The sequence below is a fragment of the Mauremys mutica genome, chromosome 3 (genome assembly GCF_020497125.1).
Source record: "Mauremys mutica isolate MM-2020 ecotype Southern chromosome 3, ASM2049712v1, whole genome shotgun sequence".
Taxonomy (NCBI): domain Eukaryota; kingdom Metazoa; phylum Chordata; order Testudines; family Geoemydidae; genus Mauremys; species Mauremys mutica.
In genome coordinates this window covers 80,438,643-80,463,623 of record NC_059074.1, presented here as the reverse complement: position 1 = coordinate 80,463,623, position 24,981 = coordinate 80,438,643, and positions in this window count along the sequence as shown.

Genomic DNA, 24,981 nt, shown 5'->3' with positions numbered 1-24,981 from the left:
GGAACTGACCTGAAAGAGGAAAAGACTCCCCTGTAAAGCCCTCTCTCCCCACCGCACCCCCTGGTAGAGGAAGGAGAGGACAGGGAGGGGCGAACCAGGCAGTTGGAGAAGTGGGGGAGGTGTGTGATATGGTGCTGGGCAAAGGGTTGCTGATTCAGCCCTCTGTCATGCCAGTTTCTGTTTAGGGCACTAAATTAAAGCTGACTGGAGATGACCTGGCCCTAATTGGGGAAGCAGAGACAGCTGTCACCTAATTAGTTTGGGGTTGTATATTAGCCTTGGGGGAAGGAAGCCAAGGGTGGAGCAGAAAGAAAGGGAAAAGGCAGGGAGTGGAAGTGGGGAGGAAGCTCTTCCCTCACTCCTGCCTGCAGATGGTGAAGGGCCAACTGTAGATGGTGAAACGGTGGTGGGAACAAGTCTGTGAATAAACTGCACCAGTGGTGACTACCCCAGGGTCTCAGAGTGACTTTGTAGACTTAGCAGAAGCAGGAGCTAGAGGGGCCCTGCCGCACTTTGCTACAGCTTCCTATACACTTATGTTAGGGAAGAGTCAACATGGCTTTTAGAAAGGGAAATCATGCCTCACCAATGTGTTAGAATTCTCTGAGGGTGTCAACATGTGAACAAGGGTAATCTAGTGGATATATTGTACTTGGACTTTCAGAAAGCCTTAGACAAGATCCCTCGCCAAAGGCTATTAAGCAAACTAAGCAGTCATGGAATAAGAGAGAAGATGGGGAAACAAAGGGTAGGAATAAATGGTTAGTTTTCGAAATTGAAAGAGCTAAATTATGGGTACCCCAAGGAGCTGTAGTAGGACCTGGACTGTTCAACATATTCATAAATGATCTGGGAGAGAGTGTGAATCATGAGGTGGCAAAATTCACAGACAATACAACGTTTCTCAAGATAAAGTCCAAAGCCGACTGCGATGAGTTAAAGAGCTCTCTCAAAACTAGATGATTGGACAACAAAATGGCAGATATTCAGTGATGATAAATGCAAAGTAATGCACATTGCAAAACATAATCCCAATTATACATACAAAATGGTGGGTTCTAAATTAGCACTCAAGAAAGAGATCTTGAAGTCTTGTGGCTAGTTCTCTGAAAATATCTGCTCAATGTGCAGCGGCAGTTTAAAAAAAAAGCAGCGAACAGAATGTCAGGAACCATAAGGAAAGGGATAGATAATAAGACAAAAAAAATCATAATGCCACTATAGAAATCCATGGTATGCCCACACTTTGAATACTGCATCGTCCCATCTCAGAAAAGATATATTAGAAATTGGAAAAAGTAGAGATGAGCAACAATAATAATTAGTGATATAGAATAGCTTCCATACAAGGTGATATTAAAAAGACTAGGCCCATTCATCTTAAAAAAGAGATGACTAAAGGGGGTTATGATAGAGGTCTATAAAATCGTGAATGATGTGGAGAAAGTGAATAGGGAAGTGCTATTTACCCTTTGACATAACACTAGAATTAGGGGTCACACGATGAAATTAATAGGCAGCAGGTTTAAAATAAACACGAGGAGGTATTTCTTCACACAGCCAACCTGTGGAACTCATTGCCAGGGGATGTTGTGAAGGCCAAAACTATAACTGGGTTCAAAAAAGAATTAGATAAGTTCATGGAGGCTAGGTCCGCCAATGGCGATTAGCCAGGATGGGCAGGGATGCAACCCCATGATCTGGGTGTCCCTAAACAACTGACTGACAGAAGCTGGCACTGGACATCCAGGGATGGATCACTTGGTAATTTCCCTGTTCTGTTAATTCCCTCTGAAGAATCTGGCACTGGCTGCTGTCAGAAGACAAGATACACATTGCAGGATGGTGCTCCAATAGGAACCTTTTCCCAGGCAAACCTTTCTGGGGCAGGCCCTTTACATTTAACAGAGCCAAGCATCTGCAGTCCTAAAGTGGTGATTTTGCAACTGGCTGTTGTTTTTGGAATCTCTTGTTTCCCACTGTTAAGTGCTCAGTTCCCTCTGTGTTTTCCCTTTCTTATTCCTGAGGAGATGACAGTCTCAGAGAGAACTTTCCTCATGCTTCAGAAAAATGTTTGAAAAACCCAGCTGTGTGGCTGATTGCAAGGTCAGTCAACAGGCTGCTAAACAAGAACTGAGGGAGAAAGAGCGATGTGCTTTGTCTCAGTGCCAAGCTATACAGGTGTGGTGGCCTGTGGCCTGTTTCTAAGTGTTCTGAATTAATCTGAGACCCTTGGGACATGGCACAGACTCCAGAGAATGGGGAATTGGGGAGACAGATTCACAAGGGAAAAATCTGCTTTGTGTTTTTCAAGCAAGCTTGTACTATTGTCTTAATTATGTTTATAAAATGAAATAAACACATTAAAGAGAATGCAAAGTGCTGTAAATTTGATTTTTCTTCCAGGCTGTGAGGAATCCAGTTTTCTTTTTGCTTTATTATTATTATTATTTTATTATTTTTAGTTACTTGTAACTGAGCTACTTTTGGGCAGAGAAAAGGAAGCTTTCTGTTTTCAGCATGGACAGAGATTTTTTGCACTGAATTATGCCTTAGTTTGTACAGTGTTTTGAAACTGGATAATCTTTCAGTGAATCTTTTGAAATCACCGGCACGTTGGTAAACCCCAGAGTAACACATGAGATGGTACAATGAATTTCTGAGCGTGCCACACAACAGTTATTTGTCCAGTTAAAACAAAATTAGCCACTTGCAGCTGTAAATTGATATTAGGAGTCAAAGCTTCAAATCAAAATAATTCAAGTTCCTTAGGGGTTCTTGGGCTGTAAGAATACAATTATTCTCTTCAGTTCAACACATCTGTTTATGACCAGATATAATACAGGTAATACACAGCCTATAGGGTAGAGACTGTGATATGTTTTATAGGCATACAATACACATACCAATTCAGGAAACCCACTCCAGTTTGTCTAAGATCAGCAAAATTTAAATCAAGGAGCTAACTTCTCTACCGACTAAGCATAGTGTATAGACAAGGGGACCACAGCATGAGAGGCAGCGGGCGGGGAAAGCTAGGAAATGATGTGGCCCTTTATTTTGCAATTCTTGTAGTTTACTTAAAAATAGCGCAGCTATTTTAAGTAAGATTAAAACTTCAAAGTAAACCACTGAGTTAAGTTGACTACTTGTGTGAGTGAAATGTTTAATTTGTAATTTTGAGACCATGACAGCTTTGGTTTGAAGATCAACAATTTTCCATTCTATTTTGATTGCAAAGAAAGTTATTCAATGCCCATTATTTTTAAACTTTCCCTCTGTGCCATGTCATGTGGGTAGAACACATCCCTTTTCAATGATCTTCTCATGCATTTAGAGTGCAACACATGCACTAGTGTCTGCAGAGGGGGCTGTAATGAACCATCATCAAGAGATGTTTTCTCTAAGGCCAGTTTTCTAACTATCTTGACTTCCTTCCCATCAGATCGGTTGCCGAACACTGTACCTTCTTACTCCTAACAAAAATACCCCTCTTTGCCCCCTGAGGGAGAGCTCTCTGAAACATATTTTGAATATTAACTGATTTAGATGCTTAGTAATTATCTTCATGGCATTAAATGTCTTTTTTTTTTTGCCTGAGAATTTCTTAAGGAACCTTATCATACTAATATAATTAGAAATAGACAAAAGCCAAAACCAGGTATATTGTTTCATCAGAAGTGCAGGAACTATTAAGTGGTGCACAACTGAGCCTGTAGTTTGCGTGTAGGATTGTTGTGCAGCTGTATATACGTACTGCATTAAGTGCTTGTGATATTCTATGCCAAGAGTTCAACTGTTGGATTATTAGGATTCTCAAGGAATAACTTCACTGTACTGATTGCCTTTGACAGATCAGTTTGCTTAGATTAAAAAGCAATTGCTACTGTCAAGTCAAATTTAAACACTTTGGTGAGAAGAAATGGAACCCTAGCATTGTCCGATATAAAAAAAAAACCACCTTGGTCTACAAATTATGCGAAGTGGAAAGAAGACTCTGCATATTTGAAGAGTGATATACGGGTGTGTGGTGGGGGTGGATGTGCAAAGATTTCAGCAAATACACAAGTGGCTAATGTGCTTTGTGCTTTTAATGCTAGAAATATACTATATATTATGTGAGTTTACTATACAAATATTTAAAACCTAATGCTTCCAAGCTGACACCATACTGCTAGGAAAGTAAATAGATGCAGGTTTTGTTAGGATTTGGACTTGTTTTGAATATTTCTGTGCTATTGCAGTGCAGAATGGGCATATATGATAGGGTGTTCAAACCCCACACTGGACTGGGTTAATGATCTGACCTACAGAGAGGTACTGCAATGAGCTTTGCCTTGCAAAATCTGCCAGAAATACTCCAGCTGGATGGCATGAGCAGGGGAAGAACAGGAAATTAAAGGCAGGAAGCAGACTGCAAAGGGTTGTTTGCCCTGGTAGAAGGATTCCTGTGAGAAATTAGATCTCAGGGCTCTGAGAATTAATGTCTGAAATGATGGGGACACTTCGGCCAGAGATGATACTTCTAGCTGGTGAGTGGAAGGATTGGCCGGGTCTCCCTGAGGTGAAGAAATTCTTGAGTCTGTAGATTTTTTTCCCCTTGCCCCCACCTCCTGTTTGGAGTGTACAATTTGTTCACACTCAGAGACTGGGAGAGATTCTCTAAGCCACTTGGAGAGAAAGGAAAGACCAATAAATGGGGTTGGAGGGAGGAGGGGTCTTTTGTTTCTTTACAATTGACTCCAGCCTATAGTGGGCCTTTCGCTGATTCAGCAAGAGGTTTTTGCTTAGTGTGGGTTTTTCCTACCCTGCTGTGAAATGCATTTTTTTCTACAGCGTTTGCTGTGGCCTGTTGGGCTTCTAGTGTTGGGGCACAGGTTGCCAAGACGAACTCCTCTTCTTAGGGTACGTCTACACTACGGGATTATTCCGAATTTACATAAACCGGTTTAGCAAAACAGATTGTATAAAACCGAGTGCGCGCGGCCACACTAAACACATTAAATCGGTAGTGTGCGTCCATAGTCCGAGGCTAGCGTCGATTTCTGGAGCGTTGCACTGTGGGTAGCTATTCCGTAGCTATCCTGTAGTTCCCGCAGCCTCCCCCGCCCCTTGGAATTTCCGGGTTGAGATCCCAGTGCCTGATGGGGCAAAAATCATTGTCGCGGGTGGTTCTGGGTAAATGTTGTCAGTCACTCCTTCCTCTGGGAAAGCAATGGCAGACAAGCATTTCGCGCCTTTTTTCCCTGGATTGCCCTGGCAGATGCCATAGCATGGCAATCATGGAGCCTGTTTTGCCTTTTGTGACTGTCACCGTATGTGTACTAGATGCCGCTGACAGAGGCGATTCAGCAGCGCTACACAGCAGCATGCTTTTGCTTTTGCATGACAGCAGAGATGGTTACCAGCCATACTGTACCATCTACCATACCATAAATTGGTAATAAGATCATGGTTACCAGTCCTTTTGCACTGCACCATTTGCTGCTGTCATAAGTGCCCCTGGCTGAGATCAGCCAGGGGTGCAAAAGCCAAAATTGGGAATGACTCCCTGAGTCAATCCCTCCTTTTTGGTATCTAAAAATAGAATCAGTCCTGCCTAGAATATGGGCAAGTGTACTAGAGAACCACTGTATCATAGAACCAGAGAGCACAGCTGCTCTGTGTCAGATCCTGCATAGATTATGAGCTGTATGCTATTCACAGGGGGTGCTCCTGCAACAACCCCACCTGTTGATTCCGTTCTTCCCCCAGCCTTCCTGGGCTACCGTAGCAGTGTCCCCCCCACTTGTGTGATGAAGTAATAAAGAATGCAGGAATAAGACACAGTGACTTGTTAGTGAGAAATGAGTGGAAGGCAGCCTCCAGCTGCTATGATAGTCCAGACAGGACATTAAGCAGTGTGGAGGAGAGGAGCCCAGCATCCCGCTGCTAGTCCAGGGGCAATTGAATCTTTTCTTTACACATGAAGGGTGGGGGCTGATGGAGCTCAGCCCCCTCTTGCTATGATGAAGACGGTTACCAGCCATACTGCACCATCTACCAGGAAAAATTAGGAGCAGGCGCCCTTGATCGACCTCACTGATGCTAGTCGGCATGGTTACCAGTCCTTTTGCACTGCCCCATGTGCCAATAGGCTGATGATGACGATGGATATCAGCCATATTGTACCATCAGCCACCCATGGCGGGGGGGGAGCAAGGATGTTGGTGTTGACGGCTGCACCATCGCGTCTATCTGCAGCATTCAGTAAAGATAGGGTGACATGTAAAAGAGTCGAGAGGATTGTTTTCACTTTCACTTCTGGGGGTGGGGGGGGGTGCGTAAATTGCCGAGCTATGCCCTGACCCACCGCGGACACTGTGTTTGACCCTAGAAGCATTTGGAGCTCAGCCAAGAATGCAAATACTTTTTGGAGACTGCAGGAACTGTGGGATAGCTTGAGTCCTCCAGTCCATGAGCGTCCATTTGATTCTTTGGCTTTCCGTTACGCTTGTCACGCAGCAGTGTGCTGAGTCCTTGCTATGGCGTCTGTCTGGAGATTTTTTAAAAATGATTTTGAATTTCGTCTTCTGTAACGGAGCGCTGATAGAACAGATTTGCCTGCCCTTACAGCAATCACATCCGCATGGTCCATGCTGGAGCTCTTTCTTTATTTTGATTTTTAACTGCATCGCCACACATGCTGATCGGAGCTCCACGCTGGGCAAACAGGAAATATTCAAAAGTTCGTGGGGCTTTTCCTGTCTACCTGGCCACTGCATCCGAGTTCAGATTGTTGTCCAGAGCGGTCAGTGGTGCACTGTGGGATACCACCCGAAGGCCAATACCGTCGATCTGCGGCCACACTAACCCTAATCCGATATGGTAATTCCGATACTAGCGCTACTCCTCTCGTTAGGGAGGAGTACAGAAATCGATTTAAAGAGCTCTTTATATCGATATAAAGGGCCTCTCAGTGTGGACGGATGTGGCGTTAAATCGGTTTTACGCTCCTAAAACCGGTTTAAACGCATAGTGTAGACCAGGCCTTAGAGTGCATCATTCTTTGACTATTAGGAGCATGTATAATTAAAAATGACAAGGTTATTCATGGTAACTCCTGTGAACATAAATTCTGTGGGCAGATAACTTAATGGTTCATTACCACATCTACCCCTTCAAGTCTTATCCAGCTCAAACATTTTCAATCCTACCTTCCTAGTCTAGACAAGGCCTTACAAATATTAAGTAAGTGAGTGTGTGTGTTTAAAAACTACTTAGAACAGTGGTAGTCTGTCTTCCTTTTAAGAAGAGAGAATCTCTCCTGACCTTACTCTAAAGCAATTTCCATACAAAGATTGAAACTCAAGCTAGTTGAAATTCAAACAGAGGGTGCTTTCTTGCATTAAGTTTATCATTCTTGATGGAAATGGCTTTTTTGAACAGAGCTGGAATCTCTCTCTCCTTGAACAGGTCCTGGTGGTTTAAGAATGACATTCAGAAGACTGGACAAGCCTACTTATAGCCTTTTTTAAATTCATTAAGGTTTCTTTTCTATTTGATGATCTGCTGAGACTCTAATAATAGTGTTATCAAATGCAAAGTGGGCTGAGGTAATGAAAAAGTGCATTAATAACTATGATAACCCTTTAATGTAAAAAGTCATGCTTTTCCAATACATTGTAATAATTTGTATTAATATTTTGATTTGATTTAGACTATTGAAGAGATCATTATGTTAATTGAATTACAGCTCTTAGCTATGTGTACTTTTTTCAGTAGCATAAAAATAAGAAACCCTGTTCTCATTGTGAACTCCATTCCACAGAAAACATCCCTGGCCTTTCCTTGAAGTGCTAGGCTGCAGATCTTGCTTCTGCTTCAAATCAGCCCAGTCAGGAAAGTGACTAACTTGCCTCCAGAACCTGTACCCCAGTTGTACAAGTTTTGACTGCCTTGCTCCACAGGCAGTAAGGGCTTTTACCCTCTCTCAGCTGTTCTTTATGCTTGAGAGGCAGCATGGTCTAGTGGTTGCAGACACTGCATTGGGCCTCAGGACACTGAAGTTCTATTCCTGGCTTTGCCACTGATCTGGTTGTCACTTTGTGTCTCTGTGCATATTTTCCTTCCCCATTTTTTGGTGTTTGTTTTGGTATATTGATAGTGCAAGTTCTTTGGGGGCAAGGGGTTATCTTCTGTTTGTACAATAAGGATCTCAGTGGGCCCACAGGACCGCTATGTGCTACTGTAATCTCTTTCTCTCATATTTATAAAAAGCGGGCATTTTATTAATCTATCTATACTTTAATACATTGATCAACACTAGAAATTGGCACCCTGCCAACAAAATATTTTCCCAGGCATCAGTTGCTGACCCTCTCTCTCCTTCCCACAACCCAACGCCTTTAGTGGCAAAACACAGTAGCTAATGAATCTTTCCATTTCACTGAAAAGAGGGGAGCAGATGTTCTTGCAATCTGCTTTGGAGACAATCACCTTGAAGATCTGGTGAACCAATGGGGAAAGATGAGAAGGAAATACATTCAAGTGCAGAAAGTGCCCTAAGGGGACCACCCCCTCAGCAGACCCCATCATTTACAGTTGGGTTTTTTTACGTCAAGCACATCAGAAAAACACACCTGCCATGGAATCAGGAGGTGAGAGTCAGTTTATAAGGCAGGTAGATCCCAAACTATCTAGGACTTTGTAGGTTAAAACAGACTTCTTAACCTTCAGAATACTGGGGTAGTGTGTTTCCTTTAAGAAATATTACTTGATAGGTGGGCAACTGCATATGTACTGTCTTCAGTCTTCAGAGGGCTGAAAGGCTTAGTGCCATGTGGAGTACACTGCACTAATCCAACGTTGAGGTGAAAGATCAATAACAATCATGAAGTTTCCATCCAAAAGAAAAGGACACTGCTTACTTGGCAAGTGCATCAGTGCTAACTCACATAAACACCAACTTATACTGGAAACCTACTGACTGTTATACTTACCTACATGCCTCCAGCTTTCATCCAGACCACATCACACGATCCATTGTCTACAGCCAAGCTCTAAGATACAACCACATTTGCTCCAATCCCTCAGACAGAGACAAACACCTACAGGATCTCTATCAAGTGTTCTTAAAACTACAATGCCCACCTGGTAAAGTGAAGAAACAGATTGACAGAGCCAGAAAGGTACCCAGAAGTCACCTACTATAAGACAGGCCCAACAAAGAAAGTAACAGAACACCACTAGCCGTCACCTTCAGCCCCCAACTAAAACCCCTCCAGTGCATCAAGGATCTACAACCTATCCTACATGCATCCGACGAAGTGAGTATTGACCAACGAAAGCTCATGCTCCAATACGTCTGTTAGTCTATAAGGTGCCACAGGATTCTTTGCTGCTTTAACCTATCCTGAAGGATGATCCCTCACTCTCACAGACCTTGGGAGACAGGCCAGTCCTCGCTTACAGACAGCCCCCCAAACTGAAGCAAATACTCACCAGCAACTACACACCACACAACAAAAACAGTAACCCAAGAACCTATCCCTGCAACAAACCCCGTTGCCAACGGTGTCCAAATATCTATTCAAGGGACACCATCATAGGACCTAACCACATCAGCCACACCATCAGGGGCTTATTCACCTGCACATTTACCAATGTGATATGTGCCAGCAATGCTCCTCTGCCATGTACATTGGCCAAACTGGACAGTGTCTATGAAAAAGAATAAATGGACACAAATCAGATGTCAAGAATTATAACATTCAAAAACCAGTTGGAGCACACTTCAACCTCCCTGGACACTCAATAGCAGACCTAAAAGTGGCAATTCTTCAACAAAAAAACTTCAAAAACAGACTCCAACAAGAAACTGCAGAACTGGAATTAATTTGCAAACTGGACACCATCAGATTAGGCCTTAACAAAGTCTGGGAGTGGATGGATCATTACAAGAACTAAAAACTAATTTCCCCATGCTAATTTTCTCCTACTGTTACACCTTCTTATCAACTGTTTGAAATGGGCCACTCTGATTATCACTACAAAAGTGATTCTTCTTCCTCTTGATAATAGCCCACTTTAATTGAATTGTCTCATTAGAATTGGTAAGGCAACTCCCATCTTTTCATGTACTATGTGTATATATATCTTCCTACTGTATTTTCCACTCCATACATCTGATGAAGTGGGTTCTGGCCCACGAAAGCTTATGCCCAAATAAATGTGTTAGTCTCTAAGGTGTCACAAGCACTCCTCGTTGTTTAGTGCTAACTCTGTTCCCTTTTCCTTTCTGGCTACCTTTTTGATCCTACTCTTCCTTTAAACCTATTTTTATATCTAGTGTCTTATGTAAACCAAGTCCTGGGCCATAGAACTTAAGGCCAAAAGAGACCATTGTGATCATCTTGACTGGCCACCTGGATAAATAACTCAGACCATAGAATTTCATAGTCATTACTGTATCAAGCCCAACAACTTGTAGCTGAACTAGAGCCTATCTTTTTAGATCACATCTGTTACTTACAGTCTAAGCCTAAGAAAAGCTGGGGTTTTTCCCTGCTTCTTACAGGCCGTGATTCTAAATCCAATACATGACAACTGGTTTTTTTTTTTCTAAAATATGGTCACCCATCTTGGAGTTGTTCTGAGTGGGATCACTTTAACTAGTCTGAGGGGTGCTGAATTATTTTAAGAAAATACACTTTGTATCTGTATGCCAGAATTTTTATTTATAGATTGAAATAGCTTTGTTTCCTCCCTCCACCCCCCTCCACCAGCAGTACAGTGTATTTTAAAGCCTTCTGCTGGAACAACAGATGCAGTCATACACCTCCAGACTTCAAAAAGATTCTCCGAGGGGGAGGAAGTCCTTTGGCTGCTTATATCAGCTACAAAATGAAACACTGGTTTCATTGTGTAAGGACAAATCTTTAAGCCCAGTGACTGGTGCCATTTTCTCAGTTTTAACTTGTGTTCCATTTGCAATATTTCTACTAGCTTGACCATTGCATCGGAACAAATATTTAACTCCACAGTCGAAATGAGCAGCATTTAATCATAAAAAAGAAAAAAGTTCATTTCAAAAGGGAAAAAAATAGATACATTTGCTGCAGGCTTGTGGAACTTCTTTGTCTTGGTATGTAGAGGCCATCCAACAACACTGCAGGGGCAGCTGGATTTGTAAAATGCACATTCTTCGGTGACTGTGGAACTTGAAAACTAGGCATTTCATGCTGCCCCCTGGTCTCCAGAACAATCAAACTCTTGACAGTATCAGGGAGACAGTAATGTAAGGGACAGAATACAGTAAGCCAGGTAAGAAAGTGAAAGGCTCCTGATTCTGAAGTCAGCAGGTCAATCATGAGGTTAGCCAGGAAATGCATGCCAAACGTCAGCTTCTAGCAGCCTACAAAAAGGCTTGCCTGTATATAGCTAAGCTCTTATGCTGGTTTCAGCACCATAGCATAAATGTCTCTGCAGATCTGGGTCTTAGGGCCACACTGGTCAATTCAGGAACTGTAATAGGGAAGACAGCAGGCCCACCAAGAGAAATGTGGAGCCCCAGGACATCATGGTCGCTGGGGCCCTATCCTCTCCCATTTCACCCCCAGTATATGCTGAGCTATAAAGCCTGTGGCTTCAATAATGTAGTTATCTAAGACAAAAACTTTCACTAAAACATGTTCTTGAAATAAATGCAGTTGTAAAAAGCTAATGTATGGCATTAATTGTCCATTTTACCAGGTTAGAACAAGTGTGTGACTACATACTAAATCTCAGTTTCCCCTATAAATTAGTCTATTTCCATAATTCTGGCCCCCTTTCGCCACCCACATGCCCACTTCAGCTCCCAGGCCCCCCCCCCGTCAATTTTGTTCACCCTGCTTAACCTCTGCTCCTAGGGTTCTTCACCACCCTCTCCCAGGCCAGGGGCGACTGCCACAGGGTTCCCAGTCCCCTCTCCTGCTTCTAGGCCAGAGGGAAGGACTCCTTCAGGGGCTTCCTCCTTCCCCTTTCTTGTTGGCATGCTGCAGGGAGAGAAGGCGCAGAGGAGCCATCCCCTCCCATAGGAGGTAGGGGGAAGAGCGGGTAAAAGAGAGAGAGAGAGTGTGTACTCTGTTGCTGCTTGGCAGCAGCTCTGATTGGGAACCACTGCCCTAGATCTAGGGAAATTGTCCATGTTTCTGGAAACTCATAGACTTTAAGGTCAGAAGGGACTAACGTGCTCATCTAGTCTGACCTCCTGCACATTGCAGGTCCAAGAAACTCAGCCACTCAATCCTCTAATGGACTCCTAACCTCTGGCTGAGTTACTGAGTCCTCAAATCATGATTTAAAGACTTCAAGTTACAGAGAATCCACAATTAACACTAGTTTAAACCTGCAAGTGACCCGTGTCCCATGCTGAAGAGGAAGGTGAAAATCTCCCAGGGAAAATTCCTTCCCGACCCCAAATATGGTGATCATTTAGACCCTGAGCATGTGGTCAAGACCCACCAGGCAGATACCTGGGAAAGAATTCTCTGTAGTGACTCAGAGTCCTCTCTATCTAATGTCCCATCACCAGCCATTGGAAATATTTGTCACTAGCTGTTGCAGATCAGCGACATGCCATTTTAGGCAATTTTATCATACTATTCCCTCCATAAACTTATTAAGCTCAGTCTTGAAGCCAGTTTGGTTTTTTCCCCCACTGCTCCCCTTGAAAGGCTATTCCAGAACTTTGATCTTCTGATGGTTAGAAACCTTCACCTAATTTCAAGCTTAAACTTGTTGATGACCAGTTTATATCCATTCGTTCTTGTGTCCACATTGGTACTTAACTTAAATAACTCCTCTCCCTCCCTGGTATTTATCCCTCTGATGTATTTATAAAGAGCTATCATATCCCCCTCAGCCTTCTTTCAGTTAGGCTAAATAAGCCAAGTTCCTTTATACTCCTCTCATAAGATAGGTTTTCCATTCCTTGGATCATCCTAGTAGCCCTTCTCTGCATGTGTTCCAGTTTGACTTCTTTCTTGACCATAGGAGACCAGAATTGCACACAGTATTCCAGATGAGGTCTCACCAGTGCTTTGTATAATGGTGAGAGAATGACTACCCTGTCTCTGTTGGAAATACCTCACCTGATGCATCCTAGGACTGAATTTGCCTTTATCACAGCTGCATCACACTGGTGGCTCATAGTCATCCTGTGATCTTTCTCCTTCTTTGTCACTTCCAACTGATATGTCCCCAGTGTATAGCAAAAATTCTTTAGTTCCTAAATGCACTTTGCACTATTAAATCACATCCCATTTCTATTATTCCAGTTTACAAGTCGCCCAGATAATCTTGTATGATATTCCAGTCCTCCCCACATTGGCAATAGTTCCCAATGTTGTGTCATCTGCAAATTTTAGTAGCGTATTCTCACTTTTTGTGCCAAGGTCAGTAATAAAATTGGTCCCAAGACTGATCCCTGAGGAACTCCACTAGTAACCTCCCTCCAGCTTGATAGTTCACCTTTCAGTATGACCTGTTGTCTCCCCTTAAACTACCTTTCAATTCTCATATTTATCCTTATTTTCTCCAATTTAATTAATAATTTCCCAAGTGGAATTGTATCAAATGCCTTACTGAAATCCAGGTATATTAGATTCATTGTATTTCCTTTGTCTAAAAAATCCATGATCTTCTCAGAGAAGGAGATCAGGTTGGTCTGGCACAATCTATCTTTTGTAAAACCATGCTGGTAACACAGCACTGAACTTTGTTTACCCTCATACAATTGAATTCAGTCAAATACAAGTATATACAGGTGCAGGAAAAAAAGAAAGGAAAAGCAGAGAAAAATTGCAGAACAAGAAGCAGGGAAACTAACTTTAAAAACATAAAAATGGACATAATGGGTCAGACCAAAGGTCCATCTAGCCCAATATCTTATCTTCCAACAGTGGCCAATTTCAGGTGCTTCAGAGGGAATGAACAGAACAGGTATCATCAAGTGATCCACCCCCTGTCGCTCATTCCCATCTTCTGGCAAAGAGAGGCTAGGGACACCATTCCTGCCCATTCTGGCTAATAGCTATTGATGAACTATCCCCCATGAACTTATCTAGTTGTTTTTTGAACCCTGTTAGTGTCTTCACCTTCACCAGAATGCTTTGGATGGAAATTAGGGAGTGGTGGTCTAGATGAAGTGCATCTGGAGGATAAGAATGGACGTGAACTGCCTCATTTTTCCATTGAGAATATCCTTTTAAGTGCAGGGCCTGTAAAACAGGAGGACACAAATAGACTTGTGCTTCATAACTGGAAGATAAAAATCCATCCAGAAAGGGATACTAAAGAAATGCTGTTTCCTTATGCACTTCTCCCCTATACTCTTCCTAATGGAGAAATAGTTGACCTTGACTGGATAGTGTGATGCAACATTCCAGGTCAACTTTTCCCAGAGGGTGCAACAACACAAGGTGTTCTTCCAACTTTAGCCACGCTAATTGGGTGAACTGCAGATTGCAGTTGGCACCAGCTGTATAAGTGAATCCCTGACTGTGGAAAAAACAGCTTATGCAGAGCTTGCCGTATGAAATGGATGGATGCAAGGAGATTGAAAGGTGATAAAACCATACACTGTTATTGGAGACAAATTTTGCAAATGTAAAAGAAAAGTGGAAGAAAATTCTGAAATGTATTTTAGATGTTATTTTGTTTCTTAGCTTTCTGTGGCACAAATTGCAAGCTGAGTGATAAATCCAATGGCAATTTCTTGGGTATTATTGAGTTAGATTTTCAGTGACCGTGATGACTGTCAGTTAAAGGCATAGGTGTAACAATCAGAGAGTTCAGGTACCTTACGTACTAACTGAGAGCCAAAATAAATTTTATTCAAGAATGCACAGGGAAGTCATGAAAACAATCCTAGATAAGGTTAAGTAAGCCACATGCTTTTCAATAAGTTCCAGTGCAACACCTCCCAGCTCCAACGAGGAACAAACATTCATCAAATACTTGCTGGTCGCTTTGTGATTCAGGAACAATTTTTGTGCTTGAGAGACTTGATCAAGAAGACTGATGAGAAAATAGCTGTAATGATTCGCAACATCATAGCAGAACATCGATTAGATTTCCATCTCTGTCATGGACAAATTTATGAAAATGGTGCTAATATGGCAGGAAATTACACCAGAGCTCAGACGGTTCTTCTTTGACTGAATCCTCAGGCACTTTTCCCCCACAATGTACATCATATACACTAAACTTGGTCATGCTGACTCAGCTGAGTTGTCCATTGACTGTATTACAGTATATTCTTTGGATAACTCCAGTCATTGTACAAGATTTTCAATGCAAGCCCACAGTGATGGGAAATTTTGAAAAATAATGTTCCTGATGATCTCCATTCAATGTGTAGTACATAGTGGACTGAACGTATTGATTGTGTGTATTCTTTTGCTAAGAACCTAAAAGGCTTACAAGTGGCATAGAATGAGTTGTCTGAATTGAGCCTGACTGCTAAAAGCAGAAGTGATATTGCTGGACTAGTAAAATACATGTAAAAATGTAAAGGTGTTCTATTTGCCTCAGTTTGGCTGAAAATTCTAATCCCCATCAATGAAAAGAATCTGGTCCTTCAGGACTGAGACACTACACTTGATGTTGAAAGAGACAACATCGAGGGTCTTCTCACTGAACAATTGCATGAAAAATGGAATGAAATTTACAATGCATGTGTTGCAGCAAACATTGGCATCAATCCTCCAGGGGCAACACACCCATCCAAAAACAGAGGAGATGATGGAGGGGATCAAGACAAGCCTGTAAAGGACTGTTTTTTTTCTCTTGTGGACTTTATCATAGGTGGCCTCAAAAGGTGTTCTGCTGCATTTGCATGTATCTGTCAAAATTTTTAATTTCTATGGACCTTTCTGGAAAAGGATGAAGTTGCTCTCAATGACTTTTTGAATCTTTATTCCACTGACATCTCTGGTGATGTAAAAGAGGAATTAGTGTTTCTCAGATGCACTGACAAAGAAACCAGAGGCCCCACTGTCAAGACTGATTCAAGACTTAGAGTGCAGAAGGTGGGGGCCTGCAAGGATTTTAAAAATTAATACTGGCCCCTCCTGGCTTGTATTAAACTCCCAAGGTTTACAGCTTCTTACAGTTTCTGACTTGGATGGGTAGATGCTGCCACCACCCAAGAGCAAAAACCCATTTGAGAACCAAGGAAGGCTCGCTTCGGAATTCCTTCCTGTGGGGTACCCTCAAGTCCTTTTACACACCCCTTCCCCCACCCCTCTGGGGAAGAGCTGAGAGAGAAAGCAAAGGAAATCAGCTGTTGCCACCAGCTAATTAAACAGCATGTGCACAAACCTCTTAGGACACACAATCCAATCCTGTTCTTAAAAAAGATAAATTTTATTAAAAACAAAAAGAAAGAAAATACATTTGAAAACTCAGGTTATTGCTAGATTTAAAAAACCCACTTACAAAAATTCAACATCAAGCATAACCTTCTTGAGGTCCAGCTTAAAGGTTACAAGCAAAACAAAAGCACTTGGGGTTAGCACAAAGGAATACACAAGCCATAAAGAAATAAAAGAAATAAACCTAATCGCATCTTCCTAGACATTTCCTGATCTACTTACATATCTGGGGTTTCAAATGGGTAGTTTCTAGGTATGATCTGATGATTTTTTTTCATACCTGGCCCAAGCTTCTTACAGGTATTGCTGCTCTGTCCCTTCTCTCCAGGAGAACAACCACAGACAGACGAAGGGGAAGTTTTTTTCCCCAATTTAAAAAAGTTCTAGCCTTCCCATTGTCTCTTTTGGTCAGGTGCCCACTCTCTTCCTTTTACCTATGCAGGGAGACTTTTTGACCCTTTACAGGTAGAGAACAACTACTAAGGGGGATTTTATAGCTAACTGGCTGGGTGGGTGTCCAAAAAAGAGAGCAACCCCCCCTTTCATTTATCATAGTTATCATTTCACTAACTGTATGAAATCTCTCTGCAGAACCTCTTCCCCAACCTGATTGTTGCACTTCACATATTTTGCTGCATGCCAGAGTCTGTAGCCAGTGCAGAAAGATCAGTAGTGTGGTCAAACATGAATTACCACCATGCAATCATAGGTCAGTGAAGAGTTAATAACTTAGCAACTCTTGAAAGTGATCTGGCAAGATAGGTCAATATAATGATATTATTGATTCATTTGTTGCAAAAAAGGCAAGAAAAATGCCATTATAAGTTGAGAATCTTAAAATAAATCATACAGAAACTTTGTATTCTTCTAGCTTCTTTACTTTATTGTTTATTATCACAGACTGACTGAATTCTCTTTGCTTATATTTAACTCCTACTTCAGTCTTGTATTCATCATCTCATTGCTTCTACTAATCAGTTGAATTGACTTAACGTAGATATTGGTACTTTATTTACACAGATTTTATGGATGTTTTGGGCTTCGCCCCATAATTCGGTACCCCGGTACAATTGTTGTCCCCCCTTTCTCTCCCATCTCCCCAACCCTGGAAGTCCCTGGTTATCTGAAACTCCAGTTTTACAAAGCATTTAGGATAGGACTTGAATGAAATGGTGGGTTACCTGTGAATAAATGTAGAGAGCACACTGTTATTAATGTCCATTACAATAAAGCAGAGTTCTTTATATAAATGTTGGGATTATCTCCACCCTGGGACATTTCCAGTGGAATATAGAGCAAGTGGAAGGTCCCAAAATATAAGACTTCAAAGTGGACAGTTTTCTGTATAGAAAACTTATTGCGTAACTATTTGATTATTATAAATGTATTTGTTAAAATGTCTACTTTGGAACCAGCAAGAGTCTGGATTCTGATATTGAAGAGGCCTGGCATTACAGGTAGAAGGATATAACAAATAGTTCCAATAAAATATTTTAAAACTATGCCATTCAGGGGCTGAAAGCAGTTGTTGGCGAGGTAAAATTAGTGCCGGGTTAGACATCTGGTTTTGTTTTTTGGAATGGTTTTATGCAAAGAATTGTCAAGCTATAGGAATGCTTTTAAGTATAATTATCATGAATTATTTGCTGTTACCTCTCCTGTTGCAGCAGCAGACAGCTCTGACTTCTGTCTTTGCAAGATATAAGACCTTAAACCTGTCACTGGCACAGGGCCGGACTAACTTTTGAACATCCTGTACCTCAGGCCAGTGTAACTTGGTGGGTGAGTGAAATGGGGTTCCACATTTGGGAATGTTTCCGGTGGGATAGCTTCCTAGGATATTTTAATTGGGGGAGGGGTGCATTTTCATCAAATCATGGGTGTAGGTTTGCATTTGAAAACCAGAATGAGGGGACCCTGGGATGGGAAATGTAGGTTGTTTTCTACTATTGTAGTGCATCCTATATGGAGAACTCTGGAATCCATTTATTATTTGTGTTGCAGTAGCACTAACAGACCCCCGATCAGGGATTAGAGCTCTATGGTGCTAGACACTGTACCTGCACGAAAAAATAATCCCTGCCCTGAGGAATTTACAATCTACATATTAGACAAGCAATAACAGGCTACAACAAACAGACAGAGGAAAGACAAGGTAACAATGAGACAATTATGAACAGCGTAATAAGCAATGTTTCTTTCTTTACGGAGTTTTAATTAGTTCCCAGTAGATGCAGGGATTGATTATTGTCCCTATGCTATTAAACATTTTGATCAATGATCTGGGGGGAAAAAACACCACAAAATCATCACTGATAAAGCTTGCAGATGATACATAAATTGGAGGAGTGGTAAACAATTAAGAGGACAGGTCACTAATGAAGAGCATTCTAGATAACTTGGTAAGATGTGTGTTTTCATACTGCTAAATGTAAAACAAAGACTGTAGGCCATGCTTACCTGCTGGAGGACTCCATCTTGGGAAGTAGTGACTGAAAAAAATCTGGGGGTCATAGTGGATAATTAGCTGAACATGAGCTCCCAGTGCAACACTATGGCCAAAAGGGCTAATGCCATCCTTGGATGCATAAACAGGGGAATCCCAAGTAGGAGCAGACAAGTTATTTTACCTCTGATTCTTGTCACTGTTGCTACCATTGCTGGAACACTGTGTCCAGTTCTGGTGCCCACAATTCAAGAAGGATGTTGATAAATTGGAGAAGGTGCACAGAAGAGCTACGAGAATGATAAAAGGATTAGAAAACATGCCTTACAGTGATAGACTCAAAGAGCTCAATCTATTTATCTTAATAAAGAGAAGATTAAGGGATGAATTGATTACAGTCTATAAGTACATGGGGAACAAATATGTAATAATAATGGTCTCATCAAACTAGCAGAGAAAGTCTAACACCATCCAGTGGTTGGAAGTTGACGCCAGACAAATTCAGACTGGAAATAGGTGTAAACTTTTAACAGTGAAAGTAAACTTCCCAGTTGTCATTGTGGATTCTCCATCACTGACAATTTTTAAGATTCAAGATTGGATTTTTTTAAAATGTTACAATTTAGGAATTCTCTTGGCGAAGTTCTGTGGCCTGTGCAATACAGGAAGTCAGAGTAGATGATCACAATGGTCCCTTCTGGCTTTGGAATCTATGCTAGAGACATTCTCTTCTGTATATTTTTCTCAAAATTTCTTTTCCCATTTGAACACTAATATAACCAAATTAAGAGAGAGAGCTTAGTATTTTATCACCAAGTCTGGCAGGCTTCTGCTCTGATTATGATTTATATGTATTTTTGCTGAATTTGGGCAACACAAAATAGGGGAATGACAAGCCATTGAGAGTCTCTTGTTAGACTCCACTCCATATCCAAAAATGATCCTGAAAAGTTAATATCTACCCCCCACGATATATTTTGAAAAGCCTTTCAGAGTGACTCTCAACCTGTGTTGTTTAGAGGGGCATGTGATCCTACTTATATTTTTTTCCTTATCATTGGACACCAGTTAGTATAGGAAGAAGACAGTGATCCGCTGTCTTCCAAGAAAAGCATTGCTGAGTTGAGACTGAAGTCATCTCTATTAAATATGAAAGATACTTGGAGCAAAATGCCCTGTTGTGGTTATGAAGAAGTGTGCTACTCCCAGGTTCCTGAATGGAGCTTCATATGTGAGATGCCTTGGCAGTGAAGCTGCAGACTCTTTCAGAAGGGGAGTAGCAAAACAGTTTCTCTGGTGACCTGGAAAGAACAGGTTCCTTTTATACTTGTTCACTTATAGGGAAAGGAAGGGATCCAGTGGTTAGGATGTTAGCCTGGTAACTGGGAGACCTGGCTTCAGTTCCCTGCTCTTCCCCACACTTCCTATGTGACCTCAGGGACAATAGTAATTCCCTGCCTCACAGGGGTGTTGTGATATAACTACCATAAAGAGATGCTCAGATGCTACAGTAATGAGTGCAGTAGAGGTACCCATGGTAGACTTTCAATGATTCATAGATTCATAGACTCTAGGACTGGAAGGGACTTCAAGAAGTCATCGAGTCCAGTCCCCTGCACTCATGGCAGGACCAAATACTGTCTAGACCATCCCTGATAGACATTTATCTAACCTACTCTTAAATATCTCCAGAGATGGAGATTCCACAACCTCCCTAGGCAATTTATTCCAGTGTTTAACCACCCTGACAGTTAGGAACTTTTTCCTAATGTCCAACCTAAACCTCCCTTGCTGCAGTTAAGCCCATTGCTTCTTGTTCTATCCTTAGAGGCATGATGAACAAGTTTTCTCCCTCCTCCTTATGACACCCTTTTAGATACCTGAAAACTGCTATAATGTCCCCTCTGTTTTCTCTTTTCCTAACTAAATAAACCCAATTCTTTTAGCCTTCCTTCACAGGTCATGTTCTCTAGACCTTTAATCATTCTTGTTGCTCTTCTCTGGACCCTCTCCAATTTTTCCACATCTTTCTTGAAATGCGGTGCCCAGAACTGGACACAATACTCCAGTTGAGGCCTGACCAGCGCAGAGTAGAGCGGAAGAATGACTTCTCGTGTCTTGCTCACAACACACCTGATGATGCATCCCAGAATCACGTTTGCTTTTTTTGCAACAGCATCACACTGTTGACTCATATTTAGCTTGTGGTCCACTATAACCCCTACATCCCTTTGTGCCATACTCCTTCCTAGACAGCCTCTTCCCATTCTGTATGTGTGAAACTGATTGTTCCTTCCTAAGTGGAGCACTTTGCATTTGTCTTTATTAAACTTCATCCGGTTTACCTCAGACCATTTCTCCAATTTGTCCAGATCATTTTGAATTTTGACCCTGTCCTCCAAAGCAGTTGCAGTCCCTCCCAGTTTGGTATCATCTGCAAACTTAATAAGCGTGGTTTCTACGCCATTATCTAAGATATTGAACAGAGCCGGTCCCAAAACAGACCCTTGTGGAACCCCACTCGTTATACCTTTCCAGCAGGATGATGTAAGAGTAAGAGCTCTATTGTATAAGGCATTACAACATCCACAAGAAGCAAGTCAATCACTATTATGTAATAAACAATTGATCTCTAAATTGAGTCAACATACAGTTATATTGCTCATCATTCCTCACCCCTTCTTGCCTGTTACCCTCCCATATCACATCAGAGATCACAGAAAAACAAGCAGACGCGTAAGCTTTTAGTGGTAAGTCTCATGTATTTCTTTTTTGTGTCCATAACACAGCGTGTGTTGCTGTGGTTGAGTGGTGTAACTCCATTTGCAATTTTTTATTAAAAAATATATATTTTATCTTTGGATCATCTTAGATTGTATCAAAGCCCAATGTAGTAAATGAATCTTTTCATTCACTTCCATTGGCTTTGGATCTGTCCTCAAATCCATTGTATGTTCAGAGTCTTGGTGCACAGAAATAGCTTAGGAAACATTTCAGTGTCCATTGCTGAATTAGATTTTTCTAACTTATAGGTATGTTTTTTTATTATTATTTTGTGGTAACCTTTATACAATTTTGTAGATATTGCCTGTGATCAAAAACGTGCTATTTGGCTTCACTCTTACAAGTGCCATATAATAGCACTCAGCAAGATGGTCCTGGTCAGTAATAGATAAGACCCAAAGAAGTCTGCAGGACAAATCTATTTAAACATTATTGAAATTGCTGTATTGTTCTTGGGAAAAGGAGGCTGTAAAATATGTCAGGGCTGCTACAGTTTCCAATACATTCTGCAAATACCCCATCCTCACTGTAACTCTATTACTGGTCATAAAATGAAGTTGCTTTGTTGCCTGGGGTTATACATTGTAGTCCTAGCATAATAAATTTAACCCATAGAGATTTACTTACAGTAAATTTGTCTCCACTGAAACAAAAGGACACTAGATGCCAAGACTCCTGTAAACAATATCTATTTCCATTACCGGAGGTGGCTGCAAGATACGACATCTTGTAGAGTAAGCACATGTGGTAAGAATTAATGTGTGTTTTATTAGCACCAGGAGACTAGCTGGATTGTTTTTAACCTTTATAGCCAATTGTTAGAAAGAGGTAAATTAAAAAGTTAACCATCTGCTGCTTCTCTTTTCATTTAAAATCTTGTACAGTATTTGCTTATCTTTTCTGGGTAATCATTGTCCTCTATTTTGCTATAACATTGTCTCTTGGAAGAAAGTAGCTTTAATTTATAGCTTGTATTTATTCAGAGGTATTGTCAGAATCACAGCCTTTATGCATCCTATTAGCCGTTTGGAAAATATTTCTTACTACGCTGAAACAGAACAAAATTCAATTTGGAAATATAATTTCCTGCCACTGAGACACTTGATAACATTGGAGAGATTAATGGATCCTTATGACGGAAACTTGATTTAAAGCAGGAGATTAATACTGCTTTATCAGCCCATACCGCTAGTGAATTAGCTTAAAAAAATCTGTTTGAACTGCTGAGTTGTCTGCTTGTCTGTTAGAAAAAGGTCTCTGGACATTTATTTTATTATTGCTGAGTACTTGTTACAAGCTTGTCTAACTGACAACACAGGAACAAACTTCACACATCACCAAGCTTGCTTTTTCTTTACAGTAACATGTTTCTTATTATTCCTTGATATCCCACAGGAAGCGTCAATGTTTTGGAGGTCAGCTACTGGCTCAAGGGGATTATTCCTACTAAATCAAGTTAAAATTAACAAATAGAATTATGCTGACATTCCGGTTTTATTGATACTTTAGAAAAGTGTTTAAATGGCATTTATAATTATAAAGGTTCTGTCCTTAACCCCTTTTGTAAATTATATATTTTATCAGCAAGGTAAGAACTCATGGGTGTCCTTTTCTAAAGAGAAGAAGTTTGTTTGTTTCTTTTTGGAACACATTAAAGCAGTCTAGAAGTGTAGCCTGACAGGTTGATAAGTCCACTAAAAACAGAAAACCGAGTTAATGCCATGAGGCCTTAACTGAACACTGTTCCGACTTGGCATTCTAGCTTTCTGCTTTTACTAGCATTTACATGGACTTCAGGGAGCTGGGAATTTAATGGCTTCAGCTTACTTGTTTTGTTCTGAAGTTAAGGTAATGTGTTTCCACAAACTATTTAAAAAAAACAAAAAACAACCAACCCACCCAACTTCAGTCATTGGTTCTTGTTATGCCATTCTCTGCTGTATTAGAGGGCTTTCTGACACCTGGTATTTTCTCCCTGTGAAGTTAATTATTACACTATGATCGAATCACCTCTTGACCTTTCTTTCTCATAAGCTAAACAGAGCTTTTAAAGTATCCCTGTAAGGCATTTTTCCAGCCCTCTAATAACTGTGTGGCTTTTTCTGCATCCTGTCCAATTTTTCCACATCCTTTTAAAAACGTGGACACCAGAGCTATATGCATTATTCTAGTATCTGTCTCACCAATGCTGAAGGCAGAGGTAAAATCACTTCCTTACTCCTACTTACTACTCCTTATTGATACATCCAAGGATCACATTAATACCAGTGATATAGTGGTAAATCTTAGTCCTTTCTGACATACATTAAAGAGAATGATTTGTCTTTTTCTACAGGGATCAGGCTCTTAGCTGATCACATATTTGAGCATTATTCATTTAAATAACTTGCTCTTCGGTCTCTGTACACACAAACCCAACAATTTCATGGTTTATTTTCTACTAGGAAATATTTCTTTACCATTGTGGAAAACACATGATTTTCAGGAGGTGGCCTTTTACTGCCTTTCATTCCAGGCACTCTTGAAACTCTGCAAAGAAGTAATGTTCATTTAAAACAAACAAAACCACAAACATAAAACCCCTCTTTCATATGTAATAAAGGCACTATTTATGTGAAAAACCTTCAAGCATGCTGCGTTCACTTGTTTGAATGCACCTCCACATTAAAAGAAACCATCTACAAGGTTAAGCAAATGATCACTTTTTCTCTTATTGGTTGAGATAGTAAAGAAGTACACAGCAAAATTACAAGATTAGACAAGCTTTACCTTCTGGTGAAAGTACATTTTGTCCCAGCCTCCTTTTCTCCTTCTTGTCCTCTGTACTTGTTTAAAAAAGGTGACTTCTGCCTCTTTCTCCCATCTACCCAAGAGTGTGATCCAGCCATGGCAAGAGGGCCAGTCTGGGGAATAACTGCTAATTCTGTCTACTGAGTGGGGACAAGCAGTTCTCCTGGCATTGGTTTGAGGTTGATCTTATGCAATATAAAAGGACTAGGAGAAGACACTGGATGACTAGGTGCTATGGCTGCTCAATGAGAGGGAGCTTGGGTCACCTTGCCACTGTACAGCTGCATGCTAAAGTCATGCAAGTGGTTGGGATGCCCTTGGAGGCAAACACATTATCTCTGGCCTATTGTTGCTCTTACCACCGTGAGACTGAAAGCACCCCTGTATTCACATCCTACACATTATTGTAATAATCTTTGTACAATATGTGCCTGGTGAAGTTGTGACATTCTATGCCTTGAGGGAGTGTCCTGTAACCCTCATATTCCTCATTTTTATATATTCATGATCTTGCATATAAAGCATGCCTTGTACGGTATCAGGGGAAAGGTTATGATCTGC